This window comes from Motacilla alba, chromosome 4 (genome assembly GCF_015832195.1).
Source record: "Motacilla alba alba isolate MOTALB_02 chromosome 4, Motacilla_alba_V1.0_pri, whole genome shotgun sequence".
In the NCBI taxonomy this organism is placed as follows: domain Eukaryota; kingdom Metazoa; phylum Chordata; class Aves; order Passeriformes; family Motacillidae; genus Motacilla; species Motacilla alba.
Window position 1 is genome coordinate 42,883,252 of NC_052019.1, and position 24,500 is coordinate 42,907,751.

At 43.8% G+C, this 24,500-nt stretch overlaps 1 protein-coding gene and 1 long non-coding RNA gene across 2 annotated transcripts in view; both read left to right on the forward strand.

Moving 5' to 3' along the window:
* Positions 1–5,939: 5,939 nt before the first annotated feature.
* Positions 5,940–9,574, forward strand: LOC119700623. Its single transcript, XR_005256834.1, has 3 exons — positions 5,940–6,375; positions 6,662–6,723; positions 9,555–9,574. It is a non-coding gene; the product is annotated as an uncharacterized LOC119700623 (long non-coding RNA).
* A 7,729-nt stretch (positions 9,575–17,303) lies between these two features.
* The window catches only part of FBXW7 (F-box and WD repeat domain containing 7), a 176,071-nt gene continuing 168,874 nt past the window's right edge, over positions 17,304–24,500 (forward strand). Inside the window, exon 1 of the mRNA XM_038136409.1 lies at positions 17,304–17,427. The gene's annotated coding sequence lies outside the window, so the exon portion shown is untranslated. The remainder of the gene's footprint in view (positions 17,428–24,500) is intronic.

Here is a 24,500-nt window from a genome sequence, read left to right on the forward strand (position 1 = left end):
GCCGTACCTCGGCTCAGGGCACCCACTTTGCTCTGCCTAGATGCATCCAGCTCCGGTCGGAAACGCTGCTGTGACTGCCACCCCCAGGAGGCAGTCCTGACCTGCAGCTGCAGAAATGCATCTCCTGCACGGAACCCTGGCTCCTCTTACCGACAGAAGGAGCCCGGGGCTGGGGCACTTCGCCCTGGCGGCAGCGCCTGCAGCACAGGGACAGGAGATGGGGGGTGTTCTTTCCCCAGCGGATCACCCGCTTTGCTCCCCGGGGTTTGGCCCGGGGTCGGAGCAACCGAGAGCAGCAAAGGGGTGCCCAACGCTGCGGGGAGCAGCGCTGCCCTTCACTGCGGGGAGCAGCGCTGCCCTTCACTGCGGGGAGCAGCGCTGCCCTTCACTGCGGGGCTCGCCGCCGCTGCGGGGCTGCTGCAAGGGCGATCGCCACGGGCGATGAGGCTGCTCAGTGCCACAGCCGGAGGAAAACTTGCCACGAGGGAGTCACCCACAGAGCAGATGCGCATGGGAACATGTGGTTGTGACTCCCACAGCACCAAGAGCTGGTAATCTTCAGCCTGGCCTTTTCAGCCTGACTAGTCATGCACACCAGCCCAAACTCCACAAGAGTATTCTTGTGACGGCATTGAAAATTATACATGCAATTCATATTTTGACCATTTTCCTCAAGAAAGACTTCTCTCCAGTACAGACTGCAAGGTTGGGCCTGTTTTACTGCAGCACTTGCTTTCCCAATATATTAACTTAAATAATTCCTAGTAAGATTTTGTAGCAAAACTGGGGCAGTTTAAGAAAGACCAAGAAGATACAAAGCATTTTCTTTGGGGAAAATAGATACTTCTTATCCACAAGGCTGCGTGGTGCTCGTATAGGAAGTTAAAGCAGAACAATCACAGAGCAACTTCCCTGAGCAGGTTTATTTAAGAAGCCTTGTTTCTTTCGGTCACTATACAGACCTATCAAAGAGGTCTGTCTTTATTCAGAGGGAAAATAGGACTCATGGAATACTAAAGTGGAAATCCTTCTGGAGGTGGCTCATCCAGAGTTTGGATGACAATGCTCCAGGGGTACAATAGCATTGTACTATTGCTACAGGGGTACAATAGCAATGGTATAGGTGCAATGAGCTTCCCTGCCTGGGGAGCTGTGACCACTAGAGTATGCAGATAAAAGGGGTAATGAAGGAGAAATAATTAAGTGGATGTATAATAAGGAGTTTTTATAACCCTAGAGGAAAACCAAGGATTTGTACAGCCATGCATTAGGCAGATTCAGAGAATAGATTTATTTTTAGAAAACACATGAACAATGAAAGGCCTCTTTGCTGAAATTAAAATACTAAGGTTAACTGTACTGCTAGCACTTAATTTAACCATAGATAATTCTTTACAGTTTTCAGTTTTGTGAAGAGCTCTGTAGGACAACTCAGAAATACAAGAGCAGAACTTGTCCACTCATAAAAGACCATAGTCTAAAAAGGCCAGATCCTTGTGTTACCTCACTTGAGCCAAATCACTGAACTGAAAGCACAAACCAGGAGGAGGCATGAATCGAAGTATTATCCTTGTGCATTCCAGAAGCACAGGAAGAGCTGAGGTCTGGGGGAGGACTTGAAGGTCCAGGCAGGCAGCACAATAACTAGCTCCTCTCTGTTTTATTTATTTATACACAGAGTGCATCTATTCTGTGAACACAAGATTAGTCACAGGATCCCCAAGTTATTACTATTTATGGATATACATGTTAGCATAAAATACTGCCAGCCCCAAACTCCACCCTCAGTTTTTGATGAAGAGTTATTTATCTATTAATAATTAGGTTTAATGCTCCCATATACTAGACTTCAGAACTTGTTTACACCGCTTCATGCCAAAGCTTCAAATGTATTAAAGGGGAAGTTCATTATTTTTGATTTATAATTATCTATGACAAGACAGATCTTAGACAAGAGCAGAAGAGAGCGGGAAATTATCTACTCATCCTCTGTTTATGCAACTACTACAAAGAGGCATGTGATGGCTTTGGCCTCAATCCAGATACCATTCATCTCTATAGGACTCTTTCTATGACTATCATACAAGAATCATGGAGCCCTTTTTTATCTTCTACTAACTCAGGTGTAGACAAGCCATTGCTCTCGTCTACAAAGATCCCAAGATGGTTCTTCATGGCCAATGAGCTACCAAGCAACAGAACAAAACTTCTTGTTGATATATGGCATTATTGTTCTCCTGAAAATAAGTTTTCCTGTAGCCTTGGTGATTCATTTTCTTCCCATCCCCATGTCATTAACTATCAGCTGGGAAAGTCAACTCCACTAGGGCACCTCTGGGAAACCTAAGCCAACCCCCAGCCCCCCCCCCCCCCCCCAAAAAAAAAAAACCCTCAAAACCAAAAACAACAAAAAAAATCAAAAAATCAAAAATAACCAAATCAACCAAAACTTGTTTCAAACCAGTGACACTTGGCAATTCAGTCATGCCAGCTCTGGAGCCAATTTGTTCCCTGATGCAACCCCTGTGCCCCAAGCAGGAGTGCACCAGCAGCAGCCACCTTGCCCCCTCCTCATACCCAGGCAGGCTGGTCCAAGGGCTCACCAGCCTGGGGGGCTTTGGCAAGTGCCTCCACATCCCAGTCAGTCCCAGACCCCTCAAGCTCCAGCCCTGCAGCACTATGGCAGATATGACTTGACAAGCAAGCCTTGGCACAGTCCCTGCCCGCCTCACTGCATCCCATCTCTGCCTGCCCCCATTCATTAAAGCTCACAAAGGCAGTGAGGAGTTTGTCCCCACAGGAGACACACTGGCCAGACATCTCCAGTTTTATTATTAGGGTCTTTCCTATATTACACGGGAGAGCTGATTCAAAGTAGTTTGTAATTTTATAGTCTTCAGCTCTTTGCCCCACCCAGTATCTATGTGGTTTTTCCTCCTCTCAGTCTATTAAAAATGCCATGTACAAAAGCCTAATGGTTTCTTCCTCTCTTCTAGAAATTCTTTTTAGAGTTTTGACCTCATCCACACACATAAGCATTTTATTCCCAGTAGCTGGTAGTCTCATTACCCTTGTCTTACTTTGGACCACAAATTTATGGTTTTATTTGCTGTTTTCTTGCATGCAGTTCCGTGCCTTATTTATTTTCCTGATGTTTCTCTGCCTGCTGTCTTAACACAGTCCTTGATCTTAGAGAGACATGGCCTGCATCTTTTTTGCTTCAAAAAATAATCACTTCCCCTAGTGATTTTCCAGCAATAAACCTCTAACCTCTTTCAGAGTAATATGAAAATACGTATATATATTTTTTTACTTTCAGTCTGCATATTCTTGCATTTGTGCATATAAAATATTTTACACTTGAGTATAAAGCTGAAATTAAAAATAATAAAACAAATTAATTGCTTGCATCCTCCTATACATTCTAAACTATGTTTATAGAATTTATTCCATTACTACATAAGCATCTCACTCCCTGGCTCCTAACCCGGCTGCCTTATAAATATAACAAAGCTTTCCTCCTGGCATAATTTGCTGCTCTGTTTTTCTTCCCCTTTCACCTCACTCTGCAACCAGATTATCCATAGGGAGTGGCACAGGGCTGCAGCAGGGAGCTTTGGCTGTCTCTTCTGGCAGCAGGGGATAATTCAGAGCAGGATGGAGTCTGTGCCAGGTTATACTGGGGCTGGGTTTTACTCCTCCTAGGTTTGAACTGGGAAGAAGCAGCAATATGTCTTAAAGCTCTGTCACACCTCCCATACAAAGGATACTGAAATCACTACCCACTTGTGAATTCAATTTGTCATTTTTGAGACAAAGGCAATTGAGACATTATACCATCCCCTTCCCCAAGGCAGGGTCACCTCCCATAGCTGCAGTGTAGTGATTTTCCAGCAGCATCCCTTCCCTCCTGGGCAGCCAGGGTGGTGGTCACACAGCTTTCAGAGCAGGGCTGCACACCTCCTCTCACCCAACCCAACAGCTTCAGCACCTGATCTGTCAGTGCTGGGAGTTACTGACAGCATTCAGCCTGAGCAGAGCAGCTATGAGTGGCAGAGAGAGCATTTCAAATTTGCAGCACCAGCAGCATTTGAAAGGCAGAGCCACAGGATATCTATAAGCAGATGGGAAGAAGATCTTTATACACAGATTGCACAAGCACAGGCCTTGTATTCATTATTAGTTTTAAGATAAAGCCAGCAGGGTTGTTACTCTTTTCCAGTTAAATCTACACATTTTCAATCCCAAGATCATGCCTAAACCAATGTGCTTTAAATAGAAGCAAATGTGTCCACCTGTACTGTTGAAAGCAGTTGGCAGTTAACCCAGGGGAAATGCTGGGATGGGGATAGGTGGGAAGACAAAGCTGGCTGAGTTCACATCCAAGAGTCAGTGTGCAAGAAAGATCCTGCTGTAACAGCCCAGAAGAGGGAGGGGAAAAGCAAGAGCCAAAGAATCCAACTGCTGCCTCAATAAATTCTTATTCCATAAAAAGGCACCAAAATTAGATGACATCGACACATCATGATAGCTTCCTTTATATACAGGCATGTAGCTTCTAGTGACTGATAGAAAGTAAGCAGAACAGTTGCCAATTTTATTGTAAAAAAAGCCAGAACAACACAGTGATTTCAAATTGTTCAGTCTGAAAGTGACTAACACAGAGAGAGAAAAGGGCTTCTGATTACAGCACCTGCAAGAAGCTCTTCAAGCTCCTCACCCCTGTAAATGTTCTTTCAGCATTGAATGTGCCTAGAGCTCTAGAGTGCCTTGATTGGATGTCATTAAAAGATATTTCCAGACAGATGCCTTAAACAAAGCCTGCAATTCTCCAAATACAAATGTGCCTTAGTAAGAATGTTTATATATGAAAAAATAATTATATTTTTCAGATATTGCCTTGTCATGTGCACATTCCAGTTGAAATTATAGCATTTTATATGTTTCAACACTGGGAGATTCTTACCATAGAGCATTATATGCTGAATCTATAGTCAATATTGAAATATTCAACAGATGAAAGCTGGAGCTAGACAAATGCAAAGCAGAAATAAGAAACATTTTGAATGAAAAAAAAATAAGTAATCTAGGATTGGGATACATTTGTTATTCTAAGACTTCTGAAGAAATCTCACTTTCCCTTCATGATCTAGGAACTCTGAACTACCACCAACTGGTGGCTAAAGTAGAGACATTTGTTTGCAGAGGCATGGTTAGAAGAGTTTGTAACATCTCTAAGATCCTGCAGTTATGAAGATGCCTCCTGTGCACGGTCTTCTCTGCACTTGGAAAAACTCTGTTTTTCAAAGACATGGGTATGGCCAGAGGATGTCAGCACAGGTGAAAGTGCAAGATCTGGCAGTTATAGGCCAGGCTCATTCCTTGACTTCCACTCATCTTTAGACCATCTAGAAGTTAGTAAATTAAGAATACTTGAACTGCGAGCCAGGACTTTTTTGAATTAGTATTTTTGGGACTTGTGATCCCTCAGCACCAGCACACTGCACTAAAGCTCACAATGAGCCTCTTTGCTGAGGCATCCATCACCAACCTCCACCCCAGGCCCCTGGCTGGTCACACTATAGCACATTCCACCCTAGAGCTCCTTCTCAAACTCACACTACAGCAAGCTCCCGCTGCACTTTCTACATTCCTGTTGGGAAAAAGTGCTGTAAAAAGATTTTATCCACTTCCTAGCAGTGCAAAGACAAGTTTCACCTTTACTTCTCTGGCCAGAGACACCTGTCAAAACATGAATCTAAATATTTCCAGAGTTTGCTGTCTTCAGCCTCCTTCCTATGTGGGCAAAAGAACTGCCCAAATTTGAACCATAGCCTACTGCTTACCAACATGCCTAACTGAACCATCACATTGCTGTTAGATGTTCCAGCTGTGCTATTCATTTATTGCCACTGGGTTACTTTACCAGAAAAACACACAAAGTTCAGTTTGGAGAGTCTTTCATGTTTGAGGATGGGGGGAGGTTTATTTTCTTTTTTTACATAACTGAAATATTTCTTCCACTTACTTTTTAACCTTCAGCAGTTCTGGTTTTTTTTGCTAGCCTGCTACGTGTGGTTGCTCCTTAGTTACCATGACACCCACTAATGTGCAGAAGGTTAGAGCCCAAGAACAGAAAACAGCAGAGTCACATGAGAAGATGGACAAGTTGTCAAGCAGATAACTCTAAAAAGCACACAGAGGCTCTTTGGCTGACGTAAATCAGTGTAGCACCATTGAAGTCAGAGTTATAAATCTCTCTCTCTGACTTGGTAAATACCTTCAGGGATCAGAGCTGCACCTGCAATTCTGTGGATGGAGTTGAGCTTTTAGGAACTACAGCTACAGATCTCTGAAATAAGCACAAACATAAATGTAAGTAAGTAATTCAGCATTTATCAGAAGATACTCAGTGACTTTCCTGGAGGTATAACCAAAAACATTCTATGGAATATGAACACTGAAAGAAAAGCAGAGGTGAAACTAAATCTTAGATCCAAAGGACATGGAACAGACTTGAATTTCAGGGTACAAGCTTTCCCCTGCTCCAGTCAGAGACTCAGCCCTGAATATAAAGTGCTGAAAATCCAAGGGAACAATAGGAGTTTCACATTTTCCTTTTTGTGGGAAAGTAAACGTTAAGAAATGTATGGTCTTGCAGCTTCTGCATTAGAAGATCAGGATATATCCAGCTTGGAAGGCTTTGTGGCAGCCGTGGGATGGGTAAGTTGATGATGACACTGCATGACATATTGGACTGCCTTTTTATTTAAATGGGTAAAGTCCTAGCCCCAGTAAGGTCAATGTGAATTCTGACAACAGCTCAGGAAACTCTGTGTTATGTTTGCTTTAACAAGCACTTAAAGAACCAAATGAAGCCTTTGGGAATTAAACACAACCAGGCTAGGTTTGATTGTGGGCTGGGTTTGGCAAATTCCTGCTTCCTTGGTCATTTGTTTTCAGGTGGGCTCAGTGCAGCAGCCCCCAGCATCACAACAGCAGAGAAGAAAAAGGAGCAGTTAGCTGACTGAGCTACAAAATAAACCTCCTAAGAAACGATTATTTATGATCTGTTTTTTAATTGAGGTTGCACAAAAAGCTGCTATCGCAGTGAGGGTGGGGACAGGGCTGTGCAGCAGGAGGTGAGAGGGGCCTCCCAGGGCTGGCACACTCCAAAACTGCAGAATGACACTCAGTGCTCTGTCCTCTGCAATTGCACGGGGGAAAGCCCAGCCTGTGTTTCTGCTGCCAAGTCAGGGGGCAAAACTAATATAGGCAGGATTTTTATAAAGAGGTCCCTAACAGAGTCTGAGATTTCAAAGCATTTTTTACTACTTCTCCATCCTTGAGTGAAAATCCAAACCCCTGAAACTGATGTTGCCTTTTCAGATTGGCTAGCCTAGCAGATTGGCTAGACCAGACAGTGAAATGATGGGTTTTTTACTGGTATCAGCATTAACAGGAATCCAGAAAGCCACGCCTGTCTAGCAGCAGTTACAAGGGATCATCATGCTTTGTGTACAGCATCATTAACACAACTGAGAGGCTGAAGAATAGGCTCCTGATACAGCCTGGGCTCCCACAGGAAAGCAGCCTTGCTGTCTGCTGAGCCTTAGCATGCTGCTTTTCCTCCACAGCCTTGTATTTTCTCCTACTCCTGTCCCCTGCAAATTTTACTGCTAAAGTGTGCACAGAGGCACTGCAAGCAGTGTCAGGAACCAGCAGGAGCTTTGCTTGAGCTGTAGCAAGTGTTTTCAGTTCTGTGTCACTGAGGCACGCTCCCAGCAGGCCTGATGAGCACAATGCCAAACAGCACTTGCAAAGTTTGAGAACTAGATTAAGGCACTCAGCACTATTAATAGTCATGCAACTGATCGAGTATTATAACTCCAGGCCTTTTTTTCCTACAAATAACAAGGCTCTTGAAGTTTCTTGCTGATTTAGAAGTTTTATGGTAGAGCAGTAGCCTTATGAGCATCAGTGAAGATGACAATTGAGGAGATGTTCTGGCTGAGGAAATTTTGTTAAGTTGTTTTCTAGCAGTGCTTCTGCTAAAGGGCAATTCTGCAAAATAACATGTGTAGGTTCATTGCTTTGCTTAATAGAAACAGTGAAGAACCTGAACGAAGGGGAGCTACAGAAGAGATATTATGTTATCTTGCCTTTGTTCAAGCTCATGACGTGGTTCAAGCCCATTATACTTGCCAAGCGACAATAAATATTTGACCTGTGAATGCTAGAAGGGAATTCATCCTTATTTCCTCCCCTCAGATTACATAAATCTGAATGACAAGCTATTTAATCTGGGTAATAGTTAACAGTCTCTGATTGCAGCTGTTAATATTACCCAAAGGAATACCAGCCACTAGTGAAGAGAGCCGTGGTAACACCTTGCTAATGAGATCCATATTTGAGGGTACTCAGACTAATAGTTTGATTCCCAAAAACACATTTCAAAAATAAAAAAATAATTAGCATTTATAATAACAGGGTCAGTAAGAGGGTCCAACTATATAAGAATCCTTTACATTTTTGGAGACTTATTTGGAGTGCCTCTGAACATCCTGGATTTGCCTTAGGCTTTCCCTCTCAGGCACCTGAGACTACTTTTTACTCCTGATAAGAAATTGCTTTCAGTCTGGTTTCTTTAATAAAGCTTTTAAAGTATTTTACATTGCATAATACAGCCCTCATAGAACTATCACCTCTGAAAGTGCTGATGACCTTCAGAATAACTCTTGCAAAGCAGTAGGGAATCAAAAGTGTGTGGATTTGTGTTTTTTCTCTCTCTCTCTCTTTTGTTTGTTTGTTTGTATTTCAAAACTCTCTTTCCCACTGATACTTGGATATGTCTAGTTTTGCCATTTTGGAAAGAGGCTTTATACTGCAATGCTAACTTGTATATGTGAGATAGATGGAACGTAATAATCTGAAGGGATCACTCATCACAGCAATTGTCACGGCTGTAACACCTTCTCTCTTCAGGGTTTTCTTTTTCAGGGGAAAAATACAGTATTCAACACAAATTCATGGTATTTTTTTCCTCTCCCTTGACTCAGGGTCATCCCTAGGAGCTTATTTAGCTCTCTACACTACTGTCTTCTGGGAAAATTTGTGTCACTTGCCCACAGCAAAGCTGTGCTGTGGAAAACAAACCCCAGCAGTCTGCTTGGTTCCTTGGGTAATGTCTGTTGGTTGTCTTTTGCCTTCAAAAAGAAAGTTTGGGAATTCTCTCTGTGAAGCTGGGCTCTTGGATGCAGATATTTTCAAAGTTTAGCATTCCCTACATGCTTAATGTTTCTATTTCCTGATGCATTTGGTTGCTGTTTGATTTAATGTGGTATGGTTTTACCTGATGAGAAAAAGAATTTTTCAGGTTAAAGAAGAAGCCAGACAGTGTAGCACTGGGCTTTAACCCTGCCATTCAGAAGCCACTCTTCATTACAAAATATAATCACTTTCTGTTAAATTGTTGCAAATTTGTTGAAATAATATCCCAAAGAGCACTGACTAGTATAAAATGCTAAACTTTTCTGTCTTTCTATTTTCCTTAGGGCGCCAGCTGAAGCCAAATTAAAAAATGCAGCAGCATGATTGGCTAACCAAAACTTATTATTTTGGAATACACCATGAAGAGAGGAAGATTTTCCTTTCTCATATGACCTACCAAATCTGCATAGTTTTCAGATTCTATTGCACAATTCAGTGTAACAGCTATACCTTGATTTTTCTAGTACACAGCCAAATACTTTGAAAGTTGCTCTTAGGCTTTTCCTCCCTTTCTGTATGTATATGTGTAATTAAAATATCATTATTGAAATATAAGTAGTCAAAGTTGGTTTGTTCAGGAGCAACACAACTACAGAAACTGACAGTATTTTCTGCAGTCACGGGAGAGTTTGATTTGCTTGGATGTGGGAAAAACAAGAATGAACTCACAAGGAAAAGAAAACAACTGTGGAAACAAGTTACTGTCTGGAGAGCATGAAAAGTACTGCAAATAAAGTTCTAGACCTATATAAATTTGCCAGTATTTTTGGTTGTGAAATGTAATATCAGAAAAGACTAAAAGCCTAGAATTTGATGAGATACTGTTGTCACTCCAGGGCAGTACTAACAGCCTAATTCAGATAAATTGAGAGCTGTCTGTCTCAGGTAGATTTTGGGATAGTTCCTCTAACCCCATTACACTGACATTATTAGTTTGGGGAACCAGGTGGCAGTGGGCTAAAACACCAGTGTCCAATTTTACAGACACATAATTACAATCAAAAGCACAAATGGCCCCCAAAACTTTAATTGATGAAAATTTTGTGTCACCTGTTAAAGTTAGTAAGTATTCTCCAATTTAGCTGAATGCAGGAATCCAATGATTTTTTTATCCCTAAGACTGTCTTTTTTATATTTGTGCAAACCTTTTTGCAGAAACTGTTTTCCTTAATAATTGTTTTATAAACTCCAGCCGTTGGTGGAGAAGGGAGGGGGGAGTTGTTGATGGCCAAAGGAAGATGGCTGAACAAAAAATTATACTAGAGAGCAGGACAGTGCTAGATAGTATTTGAAATAAATGTGAAATATAGGTATTCAGATTTATGTCAAGAAATGATTCTTAAATTTTGTACAACTACCTCTGAAGACATGAACAAGAATTTAATGAAACTTCTGGGAAAAAAAAAGGGTTCTGCTATGATGTGGGGATATTCAGCACTAAGACCAATCCAAAGCAGAAAACGGTGATGTTACCACCAGGTTTTCACAGTGGTTTCCTATGTACTGTTGTTTAATGGAATTATAAATAGTTTAAATATTGCAGCTGTGACTCAGTTATTTTCAATACCGGGGAATACCTTATTAGGATTTGCTCCCATCAAACCTTCTTTGCTTACCATGACAGTCAGACTACCATGGCTAAATATAGATTATAGAAGAAAGTTGCTAACACTTTCAACTTCAAGCACACACTTAGACAAATACTATAAATAGGCTGATGTTTTGTAAACTAGCACTTGCCAGAGGCACAGGCTACATGCTTTGCTGTGTGAATTTTTTCCCTGTGTTGCCTTTATGAGACAATTAGCCACTCTTAGATATCTGAGCTCTCTTTTCATTACAACGAATTTCAAGTCCAATAGCAGCAAGAGACTGACAAAGCTTGTAAGCAGCAAGCTTTCAGGCAAGATGCCCAATATAGTTTTGCCAATACACTGATCTGCACTACCCTTGCTATGTCTGCCCTGATTTCACCAGGGTACAATTAATTCTAGTTCTTGTGCTGGCTTAGTCCTGGTGTAATCACAGCCTTGGTGGACTGACAAACTTTGTGTTTTGGTATGGATTTGGAGAACGTTCAGAAATTGGTTCACGTGAGTGCATTATCATGGGTGTTAGTAATGGACTGAAATACCTGCTTGTAAGGTTTCTAAGATTGGAGATCTGAGCCTGCAGTGCTGCCCAGGTCAGATCAAACTGGGGCTCAGTTCCAAACACTTCACTAAACCCCATGATTTTGCTTAAAGCCATGTCCTTTAAAAGTAAAATTTTGTATTCAATGAAGAAAGAAAACCCAACAAAACCATCAGCAGCACTCTTGCATTAAAAGCAAATTAATCTATCAGTATGCGATACACTTAGGCCAGAGCTTTTTAAACTCTTGTTATATTTGCTTTAAGCTACAGCCAGCCATACAAAGGTAATTAACTCTGTCATTGAAATTAGTATATTTGTATAGATGGTCTTTTGCCAATCTTCTCACTGATTGTACTGTTTCTCTTCTTTTATATGTTACTTCTTCTAAAACCATTACACTACCTATAACAGAATGAGCAGAAATGGCACAATAAAATAAGGGAAGAAAAAGTCCAAAGGTCTTGCATTGTATCATCCCTGCAAGTATCAAAAATAAGGCCATTTTCCTGAGTCGGGGTAAAAATTCACAAATCCTCTCTGATATGATATTATTGCTATAAAACTTTTATGTAAATGTCATAGCAAAGGATCGTGCTGTTACCAAGACCTAGGGTTTGAGAATGAAATTTCCTGATGATGAGATCATCAGCACTACCAGCTCTCTGAGCTGATGCTGTCACAGCATTGTCCTTTATCTTAACTTGCAGTCAGATCCACGACTGCTGTAGTTATGTCTGGCTAAACTTTCATCAATGTTTGTTGCAGTAAATTTACTCCCTTTGTCTCCCAAGTGGGTATGAGGCTTGGGAAATAGGGTCCAGTTCTTTGGCAGCATCCATGAAAATTTACCTTATCTATCTTGGAAATTTTGTCTCTTTTCTAGGATTTTTATCTGCAACTGGGAAGTATTAGACCTTTACACCTCTTGAAAATGAGATCTTGTATAGCTCTTTTTTTCTTTATCTGTTCATTTTATTACAGAGAATATTTACATTATAACTCCACTTGAGCTCAGTATGTCCATGATGACCTGTTCCCTACATCCTAAGATGAAAGATGATTTTAATTCTTGTTTTCTTGTTAGTACTTCTGTTGTATCCTCTCTATTTTGTTTGAATGCAATAGGTTCTGTCTACAACTACGATTTTATTGTCTAAGTCTGGTGAAATGTGCTTACACACAACTTTACAGTACTCAGTAATGTCATGGGAGAAATGTGAATTATGTCTTACCAGTGACTCTAAAACATTCTTGAAAAGAACAGCAAGAAAAGGGAGACAAATCAAATGTCTGTCTGCTGGGAAGGAGACAGTTTCAGTTCCATCATGCAGCCTGTTTAAAATGACCTTCCCAAGGTCAGCCAGGACAGCAGTTTCATTTGTAGGGAATTAAAGGAAGAACTAACCGTGTCTTTGATCAGAAGATTGCCTATCAAAAAGAGGAGCTCTTTGTTTCTTTACCTCAAGTCTGTCATATCCTTACATGAATCAGAGAGAAAGGATGTTTCATACCATTTAGGAAGCAGCAGCAGGAGTCTGAATTGGTAGATTTAGTTTTAAGTGAGGTTTTGACAGCCCATGTGTAGCCTAAGCACTGCAGCTCAAAGGGTGAAGTTTGAGCCGGATGAATCAATCTGTATTTCACTAACAACAAAAAGTGTGGCTCTACTCCCTTGTGGTTTGCTTATCTTGCCCCTTTTGCTACCTTTTGTGTGCTCCTGAGATATTTTTCTCACCCAGCAGAACAAGCTGGGATTACGAGAGCTGCTGATCCAGTGTCCCCTGCTCCATTGCCTGCCTCCTCCTACACAGCAGTGCAACAGCACAGCTTCCCCACACCTCTGGTCTGTGTTTGGCAGGGGGAAACCAAAACATGGATAAGCACTATGCTGCAAGCCAGGACTATGTGTCTGGTGCAACTCCCTCCCCACATGAGTCCTGCTAAAGGCTCTGTTTCTCAGGCACCAACTCTGCCTCAGAAACGCTCCCCAGTCCGGGACCTGCACATGTGTGCGCCGCTGATGACCCTATTACATGGGATGCCTGCATCTCCCATCCCAAACCTGACACATGCAGCCTCAGGTATGGGCAGGTTACAGAAGCTGAAGCATCTGCCTGAGACACAGCTCAGTTTCTATTCTCATTCCTGCAGGCAGTGGGGTGCACAGCACTGCCAGTCATTAGGATATGTCTACCTGTGAACAACTGGGGAAAATAATTTCTAAAAAGTAAGGATTCAAATTTAAATTGCATCAGTCAAAATGGACTAGACCTTGTACAGAAGATCTCCTTCAGCATTACAATAATTTGGGTCCATGTTTTCCCACACAAAGAAATCCTTTATTCTTCCCTTTATCTGCAAACAGCTTACAAAATTTATCATATATAGCTGATAAAACCAGCTTACAAAATTTGTTGTAGGCGCCTGATAAAACCAGAAACATGGGCAAATTAAGCAGATATTTTAAATGCTGGTTTAGTATTTGAATGTGCTCCTTTCATTTGGTTATTTCACCTTAATATTTATGGAGTTTTAAAGACGACATGGTATAATACATGGTCAGCTTTCCTCTGTAATAACAATTCTATAGCAGATTTGTTACTCATGCATGCGCCCTCTCTCTCCTGGCTAACGCTCAATTTCAAATCATCATCTAAATTTCTCTGCCTTTTAGCATGGCATCTTTTCAGTTACCGAGGTTGTTGATAGATTGCAGTCCTGCCATTAAGTTTAATACCAACCTCTGGTATGGGTGGTAGTCCATGAAGATTAAAAACACCATGGGAAGAAAATACATCCAGACAGACAGCAAGTATCCCTTCAGCCTCTAGGCAGAGTGCTTAAAAGCCCCAGTGTTTCTCTTCCTCTGTCACGATTTCATGCACAGTAATAACCTCTGGCAAGGTTTTTGCATTCTCACTGGATTGTATGTTGAAAACAATACAGATCCACTTAAAATTGTTCTGTGTGTTATTTTTAAAATCAGTTTTATTGAAACTGTCTGTGTGGTGGCATTCAAGTCTGGCATATGACAGTGTGATTAGTTCTGCCAATGCATTGATCTGCAGTACAATTCCTATTTTTATCCCTGCTGTTTGAAGTATAGTCAGTCATGACCACATTTCCATTAAAGACTACACGCTGAACCAGTTTAATCTGTGACTAATAAAATAATCGTAACATTTTCATTAAATCCTCAGCCAGTCTGAGCATCATCATCAGTGCTGGCAGAGTAGTGATTTTCTGTTTCTTGAGCGATGCATCTGCCATTGTCAGTGATCTCCACTGATTAGATAGCCCACTTTTTCCTTCACTCCCAAGCAGTGTGTACTCAGTATTAGTGTCCCAGTTATGTCTGACCTATGTGTGAATTTATTATTCAACCGGTAGAGAGGGAACACAATTAGTAGAAAGCCAATGGAATAAGCAATACAGGAACCAGTAACCCCTTGACATGGACAGGGTCTGAGGAGAGAAACTTGTGTTCTCTTAGCTCAAGGAGCAGAGATCCATACTGCAGATACTAAAGTTTTAGCATTGCTATTTCCTTTGTAGAGGGCAAAAAATTGCAAGTTTCTGTAAACTTGTGGGGAACAAACCTTGCCAAAATGAAAATATTATTCAAGCAGATTTAATTCCTGCCTGCTCCAGGAATAAAAAGCTCAATTACCCTATTATATATTTACCGATATACTTATTGCAGGGCTGCTTTGTTGTTCTGTGGAAAAGGTAAGTGATGTTCTGTGGGGAAGCAGGCCTCACTAGTGAAGGAGGCTTCTGTCTGCAAAAGCACCCCTTGCCAATTTATTACAATAAGCATAAGCTAGGCAGGAATGGATGTGTGGAAGTTCAGCTGGTGAGGAAGGGATGTGCCTGCAGCTCTCAAGAATGAGAATGCTTCTCTGCTGCATTGTCCCAATGGGGACAGAGTAGAGGTTTGGAGACTCAGGTGAGCTCAAACATCTGTTTTTATACATGGGAAAAGAAAAATCAGGTAAACAAGCTAACAGAAAGGGGTAAAGAAACACCAAGCAGAAGATGACGGAGAATAAGAGTCAGCTTTCAAACTGAATAGCAGACAGGTAAAAGCCTAGTGGGCAATTGGAAGGCTTTTAGCGCAGTCGGACATCCCATGTCCCAGTGCTTGCATGAGGTCTGGGCAGAGCAGCTAATGTCCGTCTGGGCATACCCTGACATGGCAAAGATCAGCCAGGATCTTTGGAAAAGGAAGGAAATGCCAGATCTAAGGTACACTAGTAACCTAAATTTTGCTCTTGTTGTATATGCTTTGTGATGGCAATAGTCAAATACTGATTTTTTTTCGTTTTTCCTGAGGGTTAAGCTTTTCTCAGCGGCCAGGCTGAGTGCTGCGTTCAGCCATGCCACAGGCTTAATTATCGACAATTAAGTATTCAGTTTTTATCTTCTTGTTTGTTGAACAGCATCATCACAAACCAAAGGAGGCCTAGCGGAACTCTCGTGTGACGGCCACAACTCTGCGATAAACTGGAGCACAAGTCCTGTGACGAGTGGCTGAGGGAGCTGCGGTTGTTTCGCTTGGAGAAAAGAAGGCTTGGGGTGACCGTATCACTCTAAAACTGCCTGAAAGGAGAGTGTAGCCAGATAAGGGTCAGTCTCTTCTCCCAGACAACCAGCAACATGACAAGAGGACAGTCTTAAGCCGCACCAGGGGACGTTTAGTTTGGACACCCGGAGGAATTTCTTCACACAAAGAGTAGTTTGGAAAGGGCTGCCTAGGGAGGCGGTGGGGTCCCTGGAGGTGTTTAAGGAATGACTGGATGTGGCACTCAGGGCTAGGTCTACTTGACCATGGCGGAGTTCGGTCATAGGTTGAACTCGATGAACTCAGGGGTCTTTTTCCAATCGAATTGATTCTGTGATTCTGTTAGAGGCTCTTGTAAATAACGCTTGGTTTAACCTTAGGAGAGCAGGGACGGGGTAACTAACCATCATTCCCGTTAATGGGTTCGCGGCGCCCGGAGCCCGACTGAGAAAGTGCTGCTAGGGACAGGTGAGCCCCAGTTTCTGGAAGCACCAAAGGTGACTAGCACTTCCCATCGCCGGCTCCCGGACAAACCGAGCGGCGGCCGGGCACGGAGCGGCGCGTAGCCGCGATCGTCCCAGCATCGGCCGTTCCCATGGCGGGAAAGGGCGGGCCGGACCCGGGGCCGCCCCCTTGTCCCGGACTGAACCGCGCGGCCGCGGCGGGACCTGCGCGGCTCCGCCTCGCCCGCCCTCGGCATCATCGCTGCGCGCCAGCACCGGGGCGGGGCGGGCCCCGTTGCCGGGTTACCGCTGTCATCCGCCCGCGCCGCCGCCGCGCTCGCTCCCTCTCCCGCCCGCCCTCCCCGCCCCCTCCCGGCGCCGCAGGAAGCGAGCGGATCCCGGGGCGCTGCTGCCGCCGCTCCCCCCACCGCGCCCGGCGTCCCCGGCCCGGCCCTGCCTCGCCGCCCAGCGCCCCGCGCCGCCGCTCCCCCCACATGCCGCAGAGCGGAGCGGTCGCGGCGCCGAGCCCCGCCGCCCGGCTGCCCCGCCGCGCCGCCCAGCTGGGGCCCTGACGGCCCCCCCGCCGCTGGAGCCGGGGCCCGGCGGCGCCCGCGGTGCATGAGAGGGAGAGGGGGGCGGGGGCCGCGGCCCGAGCCACTCGCCTCCCGGCCGGCGGCGGTGCAGGGACCGGCCCGGGGGGCGCCGAGGGGCGGCGAGGCGGTGGCTCCATGTGAGAGGACGCGGCGGCGCACCTGATCCGCCGCCGGGACAGCCGCAGCCGGCGGGAGTCCTCGAGGGCCACCAGTCCGCAGCCCGCCCGGGGCGGGGGGCGGCTGGACCCGCCTGCCCCTTTGAAGTCACCCGGCCCCCGGCGGCAGCCCCGGGGCGGGGGGGGCAGCGGACCCCCTCCCGCCGGGGGAGGGGGGCTCCGCCTCGCCGCCCGCATCGCCCCGCCGGCGGGAAGGCGCGCGCGCCGCGAGCGGAGGGAGAGCCCAGCGGAGCCCGTCCCGAAAAGTGAGTGCGAGCGGGAGGAGCCGCCTTGGGAAGGGGCTGGGTGCCCCGGCGCTGCCGGCGGAGCGGGCGGGGGGCCGGGGCGGGGGGCGCGGCGCCGGCGGCCTCCGTTTCCCATGCGGCTCACGTTGCCGGCCGCGCACGGTCTGCTGCCCCGCGGTCCACGCGCCGCTCCCGCCCGCCGCGGAGACGGGGCGGGAGGAGGGGGGGGAGCTCCGCCACGGCCCCCAGGGAGGGCCGAGGTCTCCTCCGCAAGTTCTGCCGCCCGCTTTGTGCCGGGAGCAGCGGCCCCCGCGAACAAAGGCGGCGGGCGGGCGGGCGGAGGGCTCGGACCCCTCCGTCCCGTCCCCGCCCGGGGAGCCGAGCGGAACTGCCGCGGCGGAAAGTTGTGCAAGGTTGGGAGCGGAGGGCACGGCCGCCGTGCTGTGAGCACCGAGGGTTTCAGACATCCCCCACCCCGCTCCCCCGTTTTCCTTCTCTCTATAGATTGAGTGGCTGCTAACAGACCCCGCGGCTCCCTCCTGCCCGCTCATTTACATAACACTTGGGTGGAAAATGTAGCTCTTCTTGTCGCGGAAAAACGTTATTGAAGAGTTGCTTATTTTCCATGTAAAGTATTTTGAATGTGTTTTTAAAAGTCAGGAGTAGCGTTGGCTCTTCCTGTTTATCGGAGTAGTTGCTGCTTCTCGAGGCACGAGAGTGCTCTTGCTTTTACTCCAGACCTTACTGCGGGACTGGGGAAAGAAGGGTCTAGTTTGGGAATGGGACTGTGTTTGCTTGGGTCCTGTTTCGCTTTGCTTTTTAGCATTTCCGCTCCGTGCTTAATTTCCCGCTGAGCAAAAACTGTATCAAACACTGAAGTGTTTTAATAGAGTATCTTAACTTTCTTTTAACTGAAGAAAACAACACCTCCGTCGCTTGTTGGGGAAGAAACAATTGTGTCTGCTAGTGTTAAATTGTACTATTTGGGTGTTAAAATTTATATAGCAATTTGTTACATATGAGGAGGATGTACTAAAAAATGAAGAGAGTAGGTTGAATGTTGTTTATTTGATGAGACAGTGTTCAGACAGAGATCCAGAAATTGTAACTCTTGTGTGAAAACTGTTGTCTGCATGAGTCCTCTCCACATCTTCCTGGAAGGAGTCTAGAAAGACTTTGAAGGAAGGTTGTAGGGTTTGTTGGGCTTTTCATTAAAAGAAGAGTGTACAGCTTGTGAACATCCTGTGGGCCAGTTGCTAGGCGCCTGCTCTCCTGCGCTTTCTTTACCAGATGCAATTGAAAGCAGAGGAAAACAAAACATAGCAGAAATGTACACGGTTGCTGAAATATATGGGTGTGAACAGAAGGCCTTACTCCAGCATTCCACCTATGGATGCTTGCTCTGTGCTTCAGTTTGTGCTACACTTTTGAGAGCACTCACTGCCTGTTTCCCAGCTGTATATTTGTCCATTCTGCTGAGGAGACAGCCTCAGAAAACTCAGGGGAAAACCTAGACATCAGTGGGAATTTTAAGGTAGGCAGGGCACCTGACCTTTCACAATTTCATTTTGAGACCCAGTTTGCTGAAGGTAAGAAGATTAATTTTCTTTAGTTTGAAGTATCTATCTTAAGTTTTCTGTCATCGTTGCTGTTTTGAAAAGGGGTGTAAAGAAGTTGAACACTACATTTGGTTCATTCCCAGCTTTTCTTGATCACAGATCTCAGTGGCTAGGAAAGGAAGTTGTATTCTCTTCAGGCCACAGTGTTAAGGAGATGGTCAGTTCTTTACTGCATTTAATACAGGAGCAAAATGACACTATGTCTTTTTTTTCATGTGGTGATTACACTTGTTTTAAGGTACTTCCTGCCCTTTCTCCATCATCATCTAGTTATTAATGGCAGCCTGGTTCTGCCTCTTGATTGCAGTTATGTGTTCTTGTTGGTGTTTCAGGTTCATAAATATCTCAAAAAGATATATCCCTTCATATTTTTAAATTTTTTTTTTGGTCAAGGTTTAGATTTTTCCTTCTATTGCAGCTTATGTCTAATCAGTGTAGGTTCTTTGTTCAAGCTGAATAATTTACTAATACACCGGTGTCTGTTTGGAAACATAAATGTTTATTAGAAGGCATGTGATTTTCATTTGCATTAACTGTTAGAAAAGCTTTTAAAACAACTAACTTTTTAGCTTAGGGAAAGACATAATTTTTATCTTTAGACTTAGGCTGACAAATTAACTTCACTTCCCCTTATGTATGCATGAGGTACTTTGCAAAAGTTTTGTTCATTACTTCAACAGAATTTGTTGTCTCTGAACCAGGAAAAGAAAGGAATGGTGTGTGATGATTTAGGCCAGGCAATGTTATTAAACAGAGAGGAATGCTACTCTTCTGTCTCTTTAAAATAAACAGAGTTTTTAAAATTTGGACAGTATTTAATGAACATGTTTAATATTCCGAATCTTTTTGTGAAGAGCACATGCAATGGCTGCATGTACATTACACTTGAAATAAAAGCAGCATAAAGACCTTATCTGCAGAGCTGCTTCAGCCTTGTCATATGTGGACTGTGTATGTCAGGTAATTCTGGAAAGACATGATAAACATTGCATCAATTGCTCATGAAAATGCTCTTCCACAACAAAGTATTGTGCTTTAGTCAATTTGTGGAAACTGATGGATGGTTCAGTACTGAAATGCTCTAAGTATTCACTGGATAGACAAAATCTATTTACTGCGATCCGTGCTATGGACATTAAGATAGTGTCTTGTAGCAAAGGCTACAAAGATTTTAGCTATTAGTCTGATGAAGACTTAGACCCACGTAAGCATGGAAACTGACTTATTGTTTACAAACTTCTTGATCTTGCTTTGTGGTGGTACCGCCGCTGGTTATTACTCAGGCTCTTCTGGCTAAATCAAGCAAGGACAGTTTAGCCCAGAGGATGTCTGCAAAAGACTGTAGGCTGCCCTGGATGCTTACAGGTCCCAGTCCCAGAGCACCCTGCTGACTGCTATCAGTGTTTACTTCAGGGCTGTGTCGCTTCTGTGCATTTGGCAGCCCTTAGTGGCTTCCTCTCGGGTGAACGTGTTTGGTGGCTTTGAGGGAGGAATGGACAAGTCCTTGTTTTGAAGTGACTGTGAATAAACGTGTTGTCAGGTGTATTGGGTACCTTCTTATTCCTGTGTTAGGAGAGAGGAAGAATACTAAATCCCTGTCCACTCCTCACCTATCACAGTTTTGTATTCAGTAGAAAATGAAAGGTGGTTCTCCGTCTTTTGCTTTGTAAAGATTATTGGTGAAATAATGAAGTAATCAATTTTTGGCTACTTTCTCTGTTCAGCCAAAATCAATAAATATAACAGCTTGATAAGGCTCTTACTTAAACATTAAACTACACATGTGCTTTTCTTCTTTGAGAGTTTTGCATATGCAAGATGTTTTCTGGCTGTAATGATTGCGAGAGGCATTGTGGCTCACTTCTGAGGGGACATTTCTTGTGCAGGAAGAGGGAATGGGTGTAATTAAACTGTTGCAATGCTGTGAATCCTACCTGGGTCTTTGTTGCAGTGGCTCTGGTTAGCTACTCCAGTGTTTGTCCTGTATCAGTGCATACACTGCAGTCATGTATTTTCTAATAGATCCTTGCTAGGTTTTTTTGTCAGTAATGTGGACATGATTTACATCTGTAATGTCAAGTACTTCAAAAGTAGGGAATGTCAGAGTAAAAGGAATTACTGCATTCAGTTTTGTTCATGCTCACTATGGCAAAAAATATGAGTTCATCTCCTCAAGACTGCTCATTTTTGCTAAATAGACAGATCTGTGTAATTCAGGAACTCTTCTCTATTTTGTTTTCTCAGTGTTCTCTGAAACAATTGCAGTTATTTTTACAAGGGTGAAACAATGCATTTTTTTCTATAATGTCATGCCTAACCTACCAGCAGACATCTTTTCATTTGCTGGGGCAATTGAGGATGTTACCATCAGCTAGAGGATACAACACCCACAGCTGGTTGGTAAGAGGAGGTGTGTGAAATATTGTCCAAAACTAGCTTGCTTAGTTCAGGTAAGCTTTGCCTGAGTCTTGAGCTGAGATAGTTGGCTTTGCTTTGTGCTGGAGGATGAAGTGTTGGTGTGTACTGTTTTGGTGGCACACTTCTGGTGTGATGGTTTCAGCAGCTGTGTGCTTGCAGGTAGCTGCAAGAACAAGATTTGCCCTCAAACAGTTCTTCTTTCCCAGTCCAAATCCCTTCAGCATGATTGGTGGTGGCTGTGGCACTAGGAACAAGTAAAATTTGTCAAGTTTTCTGATGCAACATAAATATGGCCATAAAATAGAGAAGCATGGCATGTTTTAATTAAGATATAAAACAAGGAAAAAACCCAACCAAATAAAAAAGTATGTGCTGTTTTCAGTTTTGACTGTAATTTAGAGTTATACCAGTATGATACATTTTGCAATGGTATTTACCTCAGCTTATATTGAAAAAAAAAAAGAAAACCAGTTTCCCTTTAAAACTCTCATAAAAGGTCGAGTGATGTTTGGGTTTTTGTAATCCAAATACATTGTTATGAAACTGATTAACATATTGATGTACTTAGATGTTTTGTGGGTAGGGGTCATTGGGACGTGGAGGGGAAAGGAAAGGGTTTCTTGAAATTGCTTGGTCTCCAAGCTCCAGTATCATAGAAGCCTCTTGTGGGTAGTGCCTCCTAAGCTGGCCTAGGTGAGTCTAGTTTGTCTTGTGACCTGAGACTGGATGGCTGCTTACAGCAGAGGGACAGCTCTGAGGTAATTAAGTAATGCTTCCTGTTCAAAGGCTGGCTATTCAGAGTTGTCCAAAATGTGGATGTTGTGAAATGTTTTTTTGCTTGAAAACCTTTCAGCGGTGCAGATGGCGTGACCTGCCTGATGCTGCTCTGGTGAAGCAGCACTGGGAGGTCTGTGAACTCTTCAGCATGAGCAGGCTGAGATGAATTGCACTCGAGAGGGCAGGGCATACTGCTGAACACTTTCTAAGCACAAGCTCTGCCTCCTTACCGAGGCAAGAGGGCTGCCCTAGGGTGGAGCTGAGAGGCATACATGTGCTGTGGTGAGACCTGGCCTTGTGGAGCTGGAGCTGTGGCGAGTGGGAGGTTAGAAGACTGTTGCAATAGAGTTGCAATAATTGCCCCTTAAACTCCTCATAAACCTCAATCAATGAATCTCACCACTCCAGTATCCTGGATTGTAATAATAAATTAAATCTTTCCCCTGCCAGTTCTCCCTCTTTACACATGGGTCTCTCTTTGAAAATAAAAAATCCGAACTGATTCTGGGATAATCGTTGTACTTGTTGCTATGTACCCTTCTCCCGTTCCTCAGTTTCTTGGTCCAATGTCAGAGCTTGTTGTTCTCCCTCTTCAGCACTTCATCCTTAAGAAATGTTGCTCTGGATGGCTTGGAATGTGGGAGGTAACCTTTACATGATACAGGTTTCTAGAGACTTCCCCACTGTTTTTCCTTGGTGGGTTTATCAAAGAACTTAAGGGTGGTGGTGGAGACTCAATTGCACATGAACTTTTGGTGGGTCCTTTTGATAGATTGAAGGATTCCTTAATTTGGTCATGCAGAGTCAGAGCTGCTGAGCTGTGACTTTGTGTTCGTGTAGGTTGTGGCAACTGCTGTGAATTTCAGAAGGACAGGAGCTGCAAACCCTGGGTGTGTGTTGTTGACAGTATCTACTTAAACTCTGCCCTCTTTGACCGTCATAATGTCCTTACTGCACACATTAGCTCTGTGTTCTCACGATGCTGGTGGATACTTTTGGAGCATGTGCTTTTCAGGATAAATTCTACCATGTTTTCCTAAAGGTGAAACTTTACATTTAGATCTGCTGTAGCATGCAGGACTTGCCTACGCTTATAGGGAGTTAGTTTGCTGTATTGCAAAATGGCATGTGAAAGGTTATTACTGTCTTTATGTAAAATATCTGATGTGTTTTATAGGATAGAATGTGTGTCCGTATATATCTGCGGCAATGACAGTAGTCATAGGGAATTCAGAACTGAACAGGCTACTTCAGGACAAGCTACTTGTCTTACTAAATGACTAACAAGCCCAAAGCATCATAAGCCAATGGGGAAGAAAAGGTCTGAAGCTTTTCCTCAAGTTCCCTTTTTAGGAGGGTAAGCTGCTCAGTGTGTTCCCTGGCAAGTGTAAGCCTTTTCAGCATTGTAGCATACTTCATGCTTGAGAAGTTGCTCACTAGCTATTGCAGTAGCTGCAAAATCTAGCATTTCTTTGTAAGACCTGACAGTAGTGGGTACATTGCTTTTGTTGACTTCTTCATTGCCTAATAAGGCTTTAGAATATACTAGAGAGTATTTTCTTTAGTGTTCAGGGCTGTAACCATTAAATAATAACCAAAACTACAGCTATGGATTCAGATCTCTCTGAGGAAATGTTACTCATCTTTTGTGGCAAGTGTGACCCCACACAGCTTGGTATAGTGCTGAATCTCTGTTGAAAACAGGATGTCTTCACCTTTGCTTCACCATTGTCTATGTCTTTGCTAAGCTGTGTTGGTTGTGGCCCTGAGCTTGGGCCAGTAAACCTGCAGTTTGTTTTAGTGTCTGCCTCTCTTGCTGTTTATATCTTGTCATTTTGTTTTAATTCATGCAATGATACTCAAAGCAGGAGATGATCTAGCACAACAGAAAAGGGTCCTGAAACTGTGATCCTGGAGATACCCTTGTCTAAGTTATTTTAAACGTTTGTTTCTGCATTCTGCTGTGGCAGTTTCATCTGCTGTTGCCAGAGCTGATGAGTGTGTCTGCAGATCTGTGGCATTTCTCTGAGTGGGTGGATCACTGCAGTGACAGGTAACTCTTTTTTTTCTTTACTACAGAGTACAATAGTGACAATTTTTATGGATCTTGAGGGCTAATCTTCAGCATCCTTTAAAGCACGCTAAGGCAGAGTTGCTGTGATTTTCAGTGGGTTTTTTGGGGTTTTGTTTGTTTTGTTTTTGTTTTTTGTTTTTTGTTTTTTTTGCCAGGAAATGTTTCTTTCTCCACATACCTAAACAGCAGTCCCTATTTGATCTTGC